The 13,470-nt window shown below is 39.3% G+C and overlaps 1 protein-coding gene across 7 annotated transcripts in view; it reads right to left on the bottom strand.

The window, feature by feature from the left end:
• Positions 1–13,470, bottom strand: part of PLXNB2 (plexin B2) — a 261,101-nt gene that overhangs the window by 177,556 nt on the left and 70,075 nt on the right. For all 7 annotated transcript variants that reach the window (XR_010886863.1, XR_010886862.1, XM_013956477.2 and 4 more), the window contains one exon: positions 3,779–3,971. The gene's annotated coding sequence lies outside the window, so the exon portion shown is untranslated. The remainder of the gene's footprint in view (positions 1–3,778; positions 3,972–13,470) is intronic.

Below are 13,470 nucleotides of genomic sequence, written 5' to 3'. Positions count from 1 at the left end.
ATGTGGAATACTTTTCAGACACAAAAATAAAATAATTCCTTACTGTGACCTTTCTTTGGAGACCTAAACTTGCCAGAAACTTTCTTAGTTCAGTCAAGCTGCTGCAAACCGTCATATAGCCACAGTCTTTGCCAACAGCATATGAGCTGTGTGATAGTAATGTGTCTTGCCATTACTAAGTGCAATAGCTTGTTGTTCTCAATGTATTTACAACTTTGCACAAAGCAAAAAAAACCAAACAAACAAACCCAACAACAACAACAAGCCTACGCAGATTACAGACAATGCAGCCCTGTGCACACAAGTAGTATAAAGCCCTTTCAGCAAGGCAATGAAGCTAAAGCAGAATTGTGTGAGTAGCATGCTGGAGTCAAAAGGAAGTGTCCCACTGACATCAGTAAGCCTTGTAGGTCTGGAGTAAATAAGACAGGCAAAAAATGTTCAGCAGCCTAAATGACTGCATGTCCTTTGGTTGAAATTGTTAACCAATATGACAGGTCTCACAGGATTGCTTCCATTTAACAAGAAATTGATCACCACACTGTGTACTTTTTATAGTGAGACTTTCCTTAGGAAAGACACGGAGCAAATCTTGCACCTGTAGGTGTTTGGGAACTAACAGCATTTTTGGGAGGTCAGAAATCCAACGTCTTCCTCCTCAAGCTGTGGCTTGACAACACAGCAAACCCTGCTCTAGGGATCTTCAGATCTAAAACATGGTAATAACAGTGCTGATGGAGTGTAAACTCCCTTGGTCAGTTGAAGTACTTTCAGAAAAGCTGAAAGGCTAAGTTTGTATCAGTAGACTTCATACCAGATCAGATGTTGTCCATACTTGAGCAGCCAACATAAAAAACATAATGCAAACAAACTTGGCATTATATTTTCTGATCATGATCATATGCCAGAGGCTGTTCCGGATCAAAGTTGCACTGCTGGCTGATCTTGGGCTGCACAGATGCAGCGTTAATGCTCATGGACCCACAGCCTCATTGACAAGTCTTCCCAACAAATATTCTCTATTTTGGCGCCACTCCAGGAAGCATTACTGCTTCTCCTGCTGTCTACACTTTCAGTTATTCCTTTCATATACACTCTCAGCTGTAAGCAAATCAACATGTCAATCCCTTGGGACACATGGCTTAGCTTATATTTAAGACTTGCCATTCTGGTTTGTGCTTTGGACATTGATTTCTATTGTCTCAGCTATCACTCAACAAAAGGGCATTTAATTGCTCTCTCATTTAGTCTGGGGGGGAGGGGGACGAACAACTTTTACCAGCCCTCTGATTGATGGCAGCCATTAACACCTTCTAGCACAATGCTGACTTATTAGAAGCTCGATTTACATGTAAAGTTCATTGGAACACCAGTGAACCAGATTTGCATCTACACTTGCCTTGAGAACTTTAAGAGACACATATCTCCACATGATGCAAATGTGCAAAAATGGTTACACTGGCCATCCATTTAAAGGAAAAAGGTGGAAGATTAATGAAGTTTGAGGAAAGCTTCTGGAAACAAAAAAAAAAAAAACAGTAGAGAAGCTCATAGATTTTGTTTCTGTCTTTAAACACTACGATGTAATTCATAAAGCAGTTGTAAAAACCAACCAAGCAACCTGAACTATGCTTATTTATACAAAGGTAACACCAGGAAACACTTTATATCCACTATGTGTCAAAGTTCATAATTGTGTACTATGAAAGGCAATGCTGAGGAATTCCATAAACTGTTTTTAACTCTTGGATAAGCATTTTCTGTTCTCTTTGTAACAGAGGAATTAACAACATTAATATTCATATTTACTTTCCTACATACTCCTTAGAGCAATGAGCCACATACTCTGGTGTACTACCCTACTATCCAAACTGCTGACCATAGATTTTTAGTACTCAATTCATTTTATTAAAAAACACAAGGATGCTAATCTTTCTTTCCAAAAAACAGATCTCAAGAAACAACTAGATCAGGGAAGGCTTCTTGCAAAGGAAATACTACCTTTAATCAGTTCAGTTATGTGGAACTGGCAGTAATTTCAGTAAAAGTCTAATACAGTTTAATGCAAGGTATCAAAATTTAATCATTGCATAGTCTAAGACCAATCATGCTTTGAATAGCAGACTTTCCAGTCAGACATATAAACAAGCTTAATAACAGCGTACTATGAAACACATCTTGGTGGATGTGTTTTCTTTTTTGGAAAGAGTTTCCATCTGCGAGCTAGGTCACTAAAGGCCGATGCTGCAATGAAACAGCATACGACAAGAAACACGTGAGCGCTTGCGGTGTCTCAGTTGTGGGAGTGCTAGCCACGGCCTGGCACAGAGGCTTTCTGAAACCACGCTGGCTATACCTGCAGAAAAGGACTTCTGACTACAGCTTCAGATCATATTCTGTATTATTCACATAACTGATTTAAAAACCCATAGCAAAATTACAAAAGAAAACTACTCTATTACTCCATTTCAGTGAGTCTACACTTAGGTTAACAACCTCCACAGAAGACACATTTGTTCCTCATACATACTCATTTTTCCTGATCTGTATTTTTAAATAAGCTTAAGTAGTGGTTATTTTCATGCTTTTCTTCCCTGATTTTAGGTATATAAATGAATGTGTGTAGGAGGGAATGTACCTTTTGTTTTAAAACAACTCTCTTCATTTGTATTCATTCTGCAGCTCACATGCATGTGAAACTATATTTCGATCCCTCCCTTTCCCAATGGTTTTTAAGAGGAAGTAAAAACTTTACATACACAAACAAGCAAAAAAAAAAAAGCCCTCCCAAATTGGCATGCAGCCAGTTATTAGCTAAACACTAAAATACACTTGTTTTCTTAACTTTGCTCTTTGTAAATTTTATTTTCCTCTCCCATTGTTACATTTCTCTTCAGTGTCAGGCAGGAGACGTGTTTCTCTTTCTGGAAAGGCTAAGTGTTACCTTTGGAAAAGTACAGTCTATGGACAATTATTACTGGTAGCAAAAGGTTGAAATTTAAGCTGCATAGCTAATCCCAGAAAAAAACCTCAAATTCCCCTCAAAACTCATGCCAAACTGGAAATAGCACATCAGATAGCAGCACTTCCAGGAATGTCACTGATACCAAGTAAGCTGTCTAAATGGTTTTAAGCCAGTTTGTGACTAAAAGACAGACCAAGGGCCGTGCTGGTGTAACTTCCCTGTCAATCTTTACTTCAGGTCTCTTTGGACACATAAGTAGAAAGAAAATTCTTAGCAGGCGGCAGGGGCTTTACAAGCAGACTTCAGAGCGTCCCGTCAGGCCAACACACGCTAATCAACATGGCCAGCTCCTCAAAAATAGCTTTATCGAATCTATCTCATCCTCCTCAGAGATACAGTCATCTCTGTACACCTTTGAGATTCAGTTCAACCACACATCTGCTCAAAGTCCCCATGGGAGACTCGGAATGTAAGTGCAAAATTAGGGCAAGCGCTAGCGCGGCAGTAGGCCAAAGCATCTTGCTGGCAGAGGCACAAACCTGCTCTTCTAAGAGGCATTCCATCTATAAATAGGTTTATGAATACAGAACCTCTGCCAAGCTGTTCTTTCTTCTTTGCTTATTTTAATGCCTCTTGCAAGATCGGCTCCTAGATGTTTTATCTCCATTAGTAGTAATAAACATTTATTATATGCTCCAGCAACATTTGAAAGTTTTGATGAATAGCAACAGTTCTGTCTAGAAAAACAGAATGATGATTTCACATTTTAAAATCTCTAATATATTTAAAGAAAAAAAAAAAGGGCGAGCCTACCTGAAATCAAAGAATTCCCATGAAAATTCTGCGTGCACACCACTGCTTGGCAGAGGGTAGCTGACTTCTGCTGAGGCTTCAGGAGGAGATGGGACGGCGCTGGTGTTTAATCTTCCAAGCCGCTGTTCAGCTGAGCTCCAGCGGGCACCAAGAAAGCCCCAGTGTTGCGTGGGTGGTCTCTCTGTCTTCCCACCTGCAACAACAGGACACGGTCTCAGCTCCCTTGTCACAGGAATGATGCCACATTTCATATTCAAGACATGTTGCTGGCAGTTTACACTGTCATGGTGACTTATATCACTCAGACTGCTAATCAGTCAACGTGGGCTTTTTAAAGGAGGAAAATCATCCAGGGTGGCATTATGGATAAGCACGGTTCTGCCTTTTTCAGATCCAGGTGCCCTCCCAATTTAGTACACCTTAGGGACACAGAAAGCACTAGAAAGCTATTTATAAAGCACTTACGCATCCCAACTCTAGCTTGAATGGGCCACTTTTCTACAGGAAAATGGTAGACCCATAACAAATTTATTCAAGCCCAATCTGAAAGAACACTTTATGATAAGAATTTGACTTCCTTTGAGATGACCAAAACCCCAGTACTAATATAAAATAGAGGCATTAACCAAGGACTTAAATTACCTTTTGCTTTCATCTATTATCATTCTCTTGCATCTCCTTTTTTTCCCTTTCCCTCCCAACATAGTTCACCCATCCATTTTCAAGGATGGATGCCTAAATGAAACCCTTTATTAAGGCTCAGTTTTCAAGAGCAATCTCACCTTGCAGTTTCCCTTCACTTCAGAAATTAATTTCTAAGGGCATATTCTTGAAAAGCCTATATCTATACTTATTTCAACTTCCTGGGGAATAATTGAGTATAGAAAGTAAAATTCAGCCTGATGAAATTTTTATTTCCATCTAAAAATAAAAGGCAATACATGGTAAGGAACTTCTCTCCCCAGCCTCTTTTTTTTTGTTCCTTTTAAAGGTGAAAACAAAGGAGACAAATTACATTTCGATTTTCCCTAACAGAAATTTTAAGAAATTCGAAGTTCTGAGTTATGCAAAGGAGACTGCTAACTACTTTATCAGGTTCTGAGCAATCTGACCTTACTGGCTCCACCCTGAGTGGACTACACGACCTCCAGAGGTCCCTTCTAACCTGAATTATTCTTTATTGTCTCCAAAGGGAGCCAAGACTGGCTTATAACTCTTGTAAATGTAAGCAAATTTTTTTTTCATAAAGTTTACTGCTATTTTTACTGTATGCCTCTTCTCCAACACAGATTCCTTCAATGATTCAAATCTACAGGAAGTTTACACATAAGAACTCATAAACAGGCACTTTTAAATTAGCCGAAGTATCTTCTCGCAAGTCATAAACTGAAGGGATTTAATGCATTTATGGAAAACTAGCTCTAAAAGAAAACTAAGAGAATGTATTCTAAGTCCTCACTTAGGTAACACTAGAGAAGGGCTTAAAAACAAACAAAAAAAAGGTGATAAAAGGGGCTATGAAGACTGTTAGCCTAGGCATTTTGCAGGTTGGCAGGTTTCTTAGGCAGTTAAAAGCTGACTTTTCAAGGAGACCCTCAGAAGGCAAACTTCCTCCTGATTTCCCCCCACACGCACCCTCCGATCCTTAAGCATATGCACGTATGTTGATTAATACTGAAGAAAAACTTGGGCAATGCAAAAAACTCCTTTTCCATTTCTCCATGTACCTGCTCCCATTAGAGAGGAATAAAGACATCAATTGATATGTGGGATATCCAGGGAATAAATAGCAAGAATCCCACTCTTAAAACATCATAAAGGCAAGATAGCAAAATTAATAAATAAATACGCTTTTTCCCTCTCTCAGGTGAAGGAATGCCACATGGGACTGGAAAGTTTGAAAGTCAAATAATGGAGCCTTAGTTCTGTTGCTCTTCAAAGTCTAATACGCCTGTCATCGCTCCCCTCCTCTCCCTTTCGCCTCTTCCAAAAACTTCAGATACTTTCTCTTTTAAGCCCAAAGGACACATTGACTATCAAATTCTAACACTGTTAAGTCTGCTAGGGAACATTGATGTAAAAAAAGACTAATTTCCTGAGAGTACCACAAGCATGAGACTAAGAAGCAGGAGTATACACATTCTTTCTTCCTTCGTTTTAAAGAATCACAGGTACCATACAGCTCATATTCTAATAAAATCATTTCAAAGAAATAAATTCCATCACCAGTTCAAAATCTCATGGATAGCCTTAAACAGAAATCAAAAATTCTGAAAAGAGAGTTGATAGAAAAGGAGGGCCTTTTCTTCAATATCCATCCATAGTTTGCTTAGAAGCTTAGAATATTAAATGGAGTAGATGAAATGCAAAGTCAAATTTAATAACCCTGAGAACAGTTGTACATGATGTATAGCCGGCATGCAAGTCTGCTGCAAAGATGCATTTTTGCACATGAAGTCGTAAGAGTGGCATTCCTAATAACATGCAGTAAAAGACAATGAACGGAAGAGAAATCAGTTCAGAAGTTAGCCCCCAGCAGCAGAGAGAGGAAATTGTTTAGTTCACTTCTCTAAACGGAGGACAGCCTATATAGCTCAAATTAAACCTGGATCCATAATCCTTTAGGTTCAATTGGAAGATCATGAAGAGTACAAAATGATTATTTTTTGTGTCTGATGCCATTTTTCAAGTAAATTTAGGGGAATAAGCACTGCTACATTTACAAACCACTCTCATCCTTTTTTTTTTTCATTGTTAATGATAAAAAGTTGGCTGCAGATGCAACAAAACCTGTCAGTGACTGCAACGTGTCCTAAAGCAAGTCTGGCCTATTAGTCCAGCTGGCTAGATGAAGGTCACTGACAATGCTAACACCTCTGACATTTTATAATCAATTGCCAGCATTTACAGAGGAGAAGATATTACTAGCGCTCAGCACACTTGGAAAGATAAAAACTCTTTTCAATTAATCTTAAGCTTGCTCTCTCTGATAGCCAAAGCACAAAATGATACAACCTAGCAAACCAAATACTAGTGAGATTGGTTTCTAGCATCCACTACCATATTCTGTTGGTATTTAAACAATTATAGTTTATCTACCTTTTTCAAATAACTGCAATATGAATCATCATAGGGACAGCAGTAGAGAAACAGTCTAATACTTATAGCTGAAGAAAAAAAACCACTTAATTCTTAAAGCAACTGTGTCATCCTGAATACAAGTCAGCAAACTGCTGACAACACTGAATGCTTATTTTAGATATCTAGTACTTTGCGTAACAACTCTTGGAAGAGATATTGGCCCTAACCTATCTCTTTGCTGCTAGTAAAGTATGACTAAGCTCTTCCCATACATTGCACATTCATCCTGTACGTTTATAATATGGAGCAGGAACAGAGACTGTTGCCTTTTAAACTATTCTTGCTTCTACTATTGTAAGTGAGGATGGAGGACTAAGGAGAGAGATTTTAAAACAATACTTTGTAAACAGTCCACAAGCCCTATGTGATTTACAAACTGCCACTGTGTTGGATGAGTTCGGCAGCTGGGAAGCCCTAGATCCCACAGCTCTGCCCTCATTCAATGGTTCCACGCCATCATTTTGAATTTGATCCGCCTCAGAGAACAGGGGGATCCCTAACTTAAAACCTCCTGAAGACCAACATTTCAGGCAGATTTCTTGTTCCTGAGAGCCCTCCTCATCCTGCAGCTCCTAATTCAAACCGTCAGAGCCAGCTCTTTCTTTTCACGGGAGCTGGTTGCCTTGCGGTGTAGTGTTTGTGTCAAATACAGTTGCTAAAGGCTCTCCAATTTACACTAATAAGTGTCATTAGGAGAAGAAAAAAAATGGTTGTGTATTTGTCAGAGAAGAACCATTTCCTGATGTTCAGCACAGACAGGATAATGGTCGCGGGCAGCACCTTGGCTCAGCAGGCACTGCTGGTAGGTGGTAAATGAGAGTGTTGCGGAGGGGACAGTTATTTTTCAAGGGGGGGAGCAGGGGACAGTGTCTGCCAAAGGAGGCACCCCAACGGCAAGAGATTTATTCATCCAAGCTTGTGTCAGTCTAGGAGGAGGGAATCATTATGCAGGGCCAGCTGCAGGGGTGTGCGCTGCTGTCTGGAAAAATTAGAAGTCTAGCAATGCAATATAAAGAAGGGAGAAATGACAGAGTGAATGAAAACCCCATGATAAACCCACTTAGGCTCTCTTCTCTCCGGGATGAAAGATAAAGTCTAATCTCTTTGGCACATATCCTGGCCGAGACTCAGACAAATGTGTGTACAAACATACACACACACACACACACACTTGCACACAGCCCTGGAACATGGAACAACAACGTCCACCAAAATGACCAATAACTGTACAGAGCACTAAGCAAGACTCATTTTTTTTGAATGTTTAGCTAAGTTCTAGGGAAAGATCAGAGCACCCTAAAATGCTTTTGATCTGAAGACTTCTCATCTGCTACAGAATGCCTTCTTTGTGTAAATACCTTAGAAAGAAATCCTTCCCATCTGAATACTTGGGGGGAGCGCTAGGGGAAAGGGACAGGAGAGATGACAGGGGTATAGGACATCGAAGAGCAACAGGAAGAACTGAGGCTCTGTTATTTGACTTAGGGAGTCATCCCAATTTTATATGGCATTTGTTTGCCTAAGAGAGTTCCTGGATGAGTCAGGCAGGTCTGTATCACTTCTTTTTCATATAAGGTAGAGTTTCTTTTTCTGCTTCATTAATACAGTCTATGAAACCAAATACCCCAAGTATTTCTTCATTATGCTTGTTAATAACCTATATGGGGAAGTGTTTGGTATTTTTTCCTTCTGCCTGTCCTGACCATTAGTAAAGCCTCAGGGCCCATGAAATTCTTTCTGGCACGCTAATGGCTTGGAATAGGCAGGACAGTACAAAACAGCAGCGGTTTCAAGAACATTTTCCCGGGGGAGAAGGGAAGGCGGATGTCCCCTGATACATCATTTCAGGTTACACATGGTGTTGTTAGTTTTTTCAGGAACAGAAGAAATACATCTTGCCCAGCATGCCTACATTGTAAATTTTGTCACTGTATGTCCTTCAGTATAAGCTCTTTTGGATCCAGTTTTATGAGAAAGTTTTGTTCACTTAAGAGAATGAGAATTAGAAAAAAAAAATCTACAATTTTTCCTTTCCACTATGTGTGCACATTTACAAACTTGGGAATTTTTTGTCTTTTTTTTTTTCTAAGGCCTCTCTTTCACAATATTCTTCCTAGCTGTATGATCTATCAAATGTAAAAGAGATTTATGCTATCAGGTTTCAGATTAGGATGCCACTGACCACATTCTTGACTACCTGGTGTGTTATACAAGCACTTATACCTGTACAGTGTGGGTCTAATGGGTTAAGAAAAATCCAAGTCCTTGGAGAAAAAAAAATAGTTTGTGGAGTCGAGATATTGATACATTAACACTGTGCAGGTGTAAATGGGGTATGGAAGTGAAGAATGGAGCCTTCTGAAGAATTAAAACAAATGGAACTTACATACATATATGGTAGCTCAAAGAATGTAAATCTGAAGGCTGGTGCTTGCTCAAAGTTATGTGAAAAAGACACAGGAATGAAATACAATTTTTTTCAGTGAGAAAATTCTGTTGCTGGAAAATTCTTAAATTACAAACCATATCATTGTCAAAGTGCAAACAATACTTTTTACAGCAACACAGTTGCGTTTCATGTATTTTTTTCAAGGAAGGTAAGGACAGACAAACGTATAATGTTAATAACAATCCAGGAAATATGTTCATAGTAATGTAAGATCTCAAATACATTACGAAGAGAGGAGAAAGGAACATGGTTATTTATCTGACTTGAAAACAGCACAGTGTCAACTTAAGTTAAAATTCTATTTCAGTCTAAAGCATTACAAGGAGGAAAAACCCTGTGTATCATCGGTTGTAAACTGAAATGCTAGCAAGGTTTTTGTCTGCCAGCTGGTTGAGTATCAGCAATAAAGCCAGACTGTGGGTTCTTCTTTTAAAAGATGTGGCTGCAAGGCTCTTGTAAACCGTGTACGGAGAGTTTCTCATTTACTGTTTCCACAGGCAAATTATTTAAACAATTTCTTATTCACTTACTTAATAGAAACTATTGTAACTGGTGTTACAATAAAGCAGAGGTAACTCCCACAAGGAGGAGAGCAGTACAGAAAGGCACAGTGGTCCTACACTTTGGAAGTCACCGAGAAGGTACCTTAAGCAGTCACACAAACAGATCTTTTACCAAAGCAAACAAGCAAAAGCAGTTTGTCAGCAAAAACAGCTTTCAAGGGGCACATAAATTAAAAAAAGAAATTTAGCTTTTCTTCCCCCTCTAGGACATACACACACAAAAATTGTTCAGTAAACCCTGCATAAAACCTTAAACTACTACAGTTTGAGGAAAGAGGCAGGCTACTCTTACAAATTTTCTGGACTGAGGAATAAATAAATCTGATAGAAGCAACACTTAATACAACCAAAGACTATAGACTGAATGAAAACCTACCCAGTTTGCTAATTTTTATATAGGTTATTAAAAAAAAAAAAAAAAAAAAAAAAAGGAAAGCCTGATCCAAGGCCAACAGCCTGTCTTACAGGAGCTTCTTTCCAGCCCTGGCAACCTCACTCAAGGTGCACTGGCCAGTCTGAGCAGAAATGCAAATTCTGCTCTTTGGCCATCGGCTGCTAACGTCCCAGCTGGCCAACACACAAAAAGAGGAATGGAAGGATGCAGAAAGCAACGTGACAACAACGAAAATAAATGTATATCCCTGACCTCTGCTCCTGCAAAAGGAAGACAAAGAAAAGCTGCCATTTACAACAGCTGGGGCTGTTTTTATTTAGTCACATGGGCCTTTAATCTCATTGTACAAACATGTTGTGAAATCTCAAGACATAGCTGAGGGAACGGATGAATGTCACGGAAAGCTTTGTTTTTGGCAAACTGAAATTTAAGGTGCGTGCAAATTAGTACTCTGGAAAGGGTAATATTCTGGGAAACTGGAATTTATCTCCACTGACACATCCACAGCTGGGCAATGGTATGAACAGCTTCTTAGTGCAGATCCAACGCACTTCTATTTTGAAATGGAGGGATGTGGAAAATATTATTAGAGTTAATGGAAAATTTTTATTATTTTAATAATCACTTTCATCCCATCTTTGAAAACTATATTATAATGTGTATGTTTATAATAGTATACATCACATATCACATTCACATTTTTCATAAAACAGTAAGTTCCAAAAATGGTGGAGGATAAAAAAAAGCTAAGGAGTGAGGAATTCGATACACTGTGAGGTGGAAAAGAGAATTTCCCTTCCCCGTGCCTTTTTTTTTTTTAAACACATCACAGCTTCCTCCTCCTCTCACAACAGAGCATGAGAGTGTAGGTATGCTCCCCTCCCTTCCCACTTCCATCCTCACCATCTACATGGTTTATTCATCTTTTTGTCTTACCATGCACTTTTGGACCTACACCGTTGAGGGTTTTTTTGCTGTGTTTTGTTTCTACTTTTCTGCTGGCACTTACTACGGAAACTATCACCACTGCACCAGTATTTATACATGTGGTGTTACGAAAATATTTAAGATCGTTTGCTTTGATGTATTGCTCTTTCCTTACTTCCCACTCCAGTAAAAAACACAAAGGACATTTAAGAGTGATAAGAAATTCTACTGACATCATCACTATGCAATGGCATAGTCAAAAGTTTTAAGTCTGAATCACTCATGTGGTGTTCCTTGTAGAACGTCCAAAACAAGCCCCGCTGTTGCTTAAGTTTCTGTGGAAACTAAGAAACATTGTCTAAAAAAAAAAAAAAAAAAAAAAAATCACCCAAATAACCCAAACTTAAAAACAGGCTGCATCTGTTAAAAGGAAAACCAGGACGCAGCACAGGGATGTTGCACACGAGAGGATACAATGCTTGCTTTCTTTCCAAGTTACCCATTATACAGCATGTGACTCCCTATTCTAATGCTGGGTTTGATTAAAACATTTTTGGTAACCAAATGTTGCACAACACAAATAAGGAGGACTTGAAGCTGGAAAATCCAACTACTCCTAGGTCTAATCTGGCAAGGGACTAAAACAGGCCTGAGACCAGGGTGCTCTTCACGCGATGCCCGGGAAGCATCAGTGCCTGTGGAGCTCCAAGGGGAGATGTAAAGTTTGCTGCACTTGGCGGGGCTGTCTGACACCATCTGATCACCGCTCCGGAGGTGAGCGGGGACGGCCTGACAGAGCCACAAAACACTATGAAGAGACTTGCCATACAAAAAGGGCTGGGTATCATCACAGGATGCTCTATCAACCACCAGCCGCCAGCACACATAAAAGAAAACAATGAGGCGAACCAGCAAAAGAGGATAGGCAGATGAAGCCTTTTGCATTTCATTTTCAATCCTTTCATCTTTAAAAACTGAACAGATTGCTTTGTTTCTAAATATTTTCAGATGTTCTCTTTAGTTTGGTTTGCACACAAGTGATAAAGAAACTTAAAATATTCCAATACTATGCTAAAAAAGTTTAAAAACTTTTCTCCAAATTGGAAGTACTTAAGAAAAAAAGAAAAGATATATATCAAAAACCCCAAATATATAATCAAGTTCTTTGAAGTCACTTTCTACTCCACTAAGACATTTATACTAATTGGAGAACTTCTCATTTCATCTTTTCAGGCACAAAACATTTCTAAATGATTTGAGATTTAGGATACACTATTTTAATACTGATTGAGTATTTAATGAGGTCATATTTCAATAAGATTCTTGGAGTTCATGTTAGAGAAAGGTTTAGGCAACTGCCTGTGCAGGTAACCTACTAGTAATACAGCAATGTCAACCTTGGGCTGATTCTCATACAGAAATACACTGATTTAGTATCAAAGTTTAAGTCATACAAGAAACACTCCTTCAGTAGTTACAAACACCATGATCATTTTCAGCAGCTCTTTTTAAGTGGCTAATCACATTAAAAATATTCTAGCCTAGGTTTCTGAACAGCCAAGAATGCTTTATTCCTGAGTCAGTTCCCGAGGTTATTGTACCTGCTCTGTCTGAGCACTCTCCTCCTTCACCCAGGCCCAGTTCAGGTCACCCACCCTCTTTGGGAAGAATCCTCGACCCTCAGTCCAAGGAGGGCTTCGGGGCAGGCTTCCTTGGTTTGCTGCACGAAGTCCGAGATCACCTGTGTGTATATGTTCTCTCAAGGTTAATGATAGAGCTGGTGACCAGTGAGGCCTCAAAATAAAGTACTATTTGTTCAGAACAAAAACCAGGCGAAGAAGAGTCTGAACATAACAAGCAGTTAATACATTGGCATAGCTCACAAGGAGTCATGTGCCTTCTGCAGGAAAACCCTCAAAGGGTTTCTCTGCCTGCTCAGCTGGGAAGTGGGACTGTGCCTGGGAGCTGTCATTTTCTGCAGCTTGAAGTCCTAACTTTTTCCACATCTTATATCAGGACAAAAAATACCTTAGGTTCTGCCCAAGTGAAAAGGTCTTCAGAACTTACAGAAAGTATTTTATGATCTCTCCCATTCGGCCTGGAGTATAAAGCCCTAGAAAGCCTACAGAAGTAGATGCATGCGTGACCTACCAACACTGCAGTCATGACTATACCATGACTCCAAAGCATCTGACACTGTCTATACTGCTTTGATCTG

Source organism: Apteryx mantelli, chromosome 1 (assembly GCF_036417845.1).
Source record: "Apteryx mantelli isolate bAptMan1 chromosome 1, bAptMan1.hap1, whole genome shotgun sequence".
Classification (NCBI taxonomy): domain Eukaryota; kingdom Metazoa; phylum Chordata; class Aves; order Apterygiformes; family Apterygidae; genus Apteryx; species Apteryx mantelli.
This window is presented reverse-complemented; position numbering and strand designations above follow the sequence as displayed.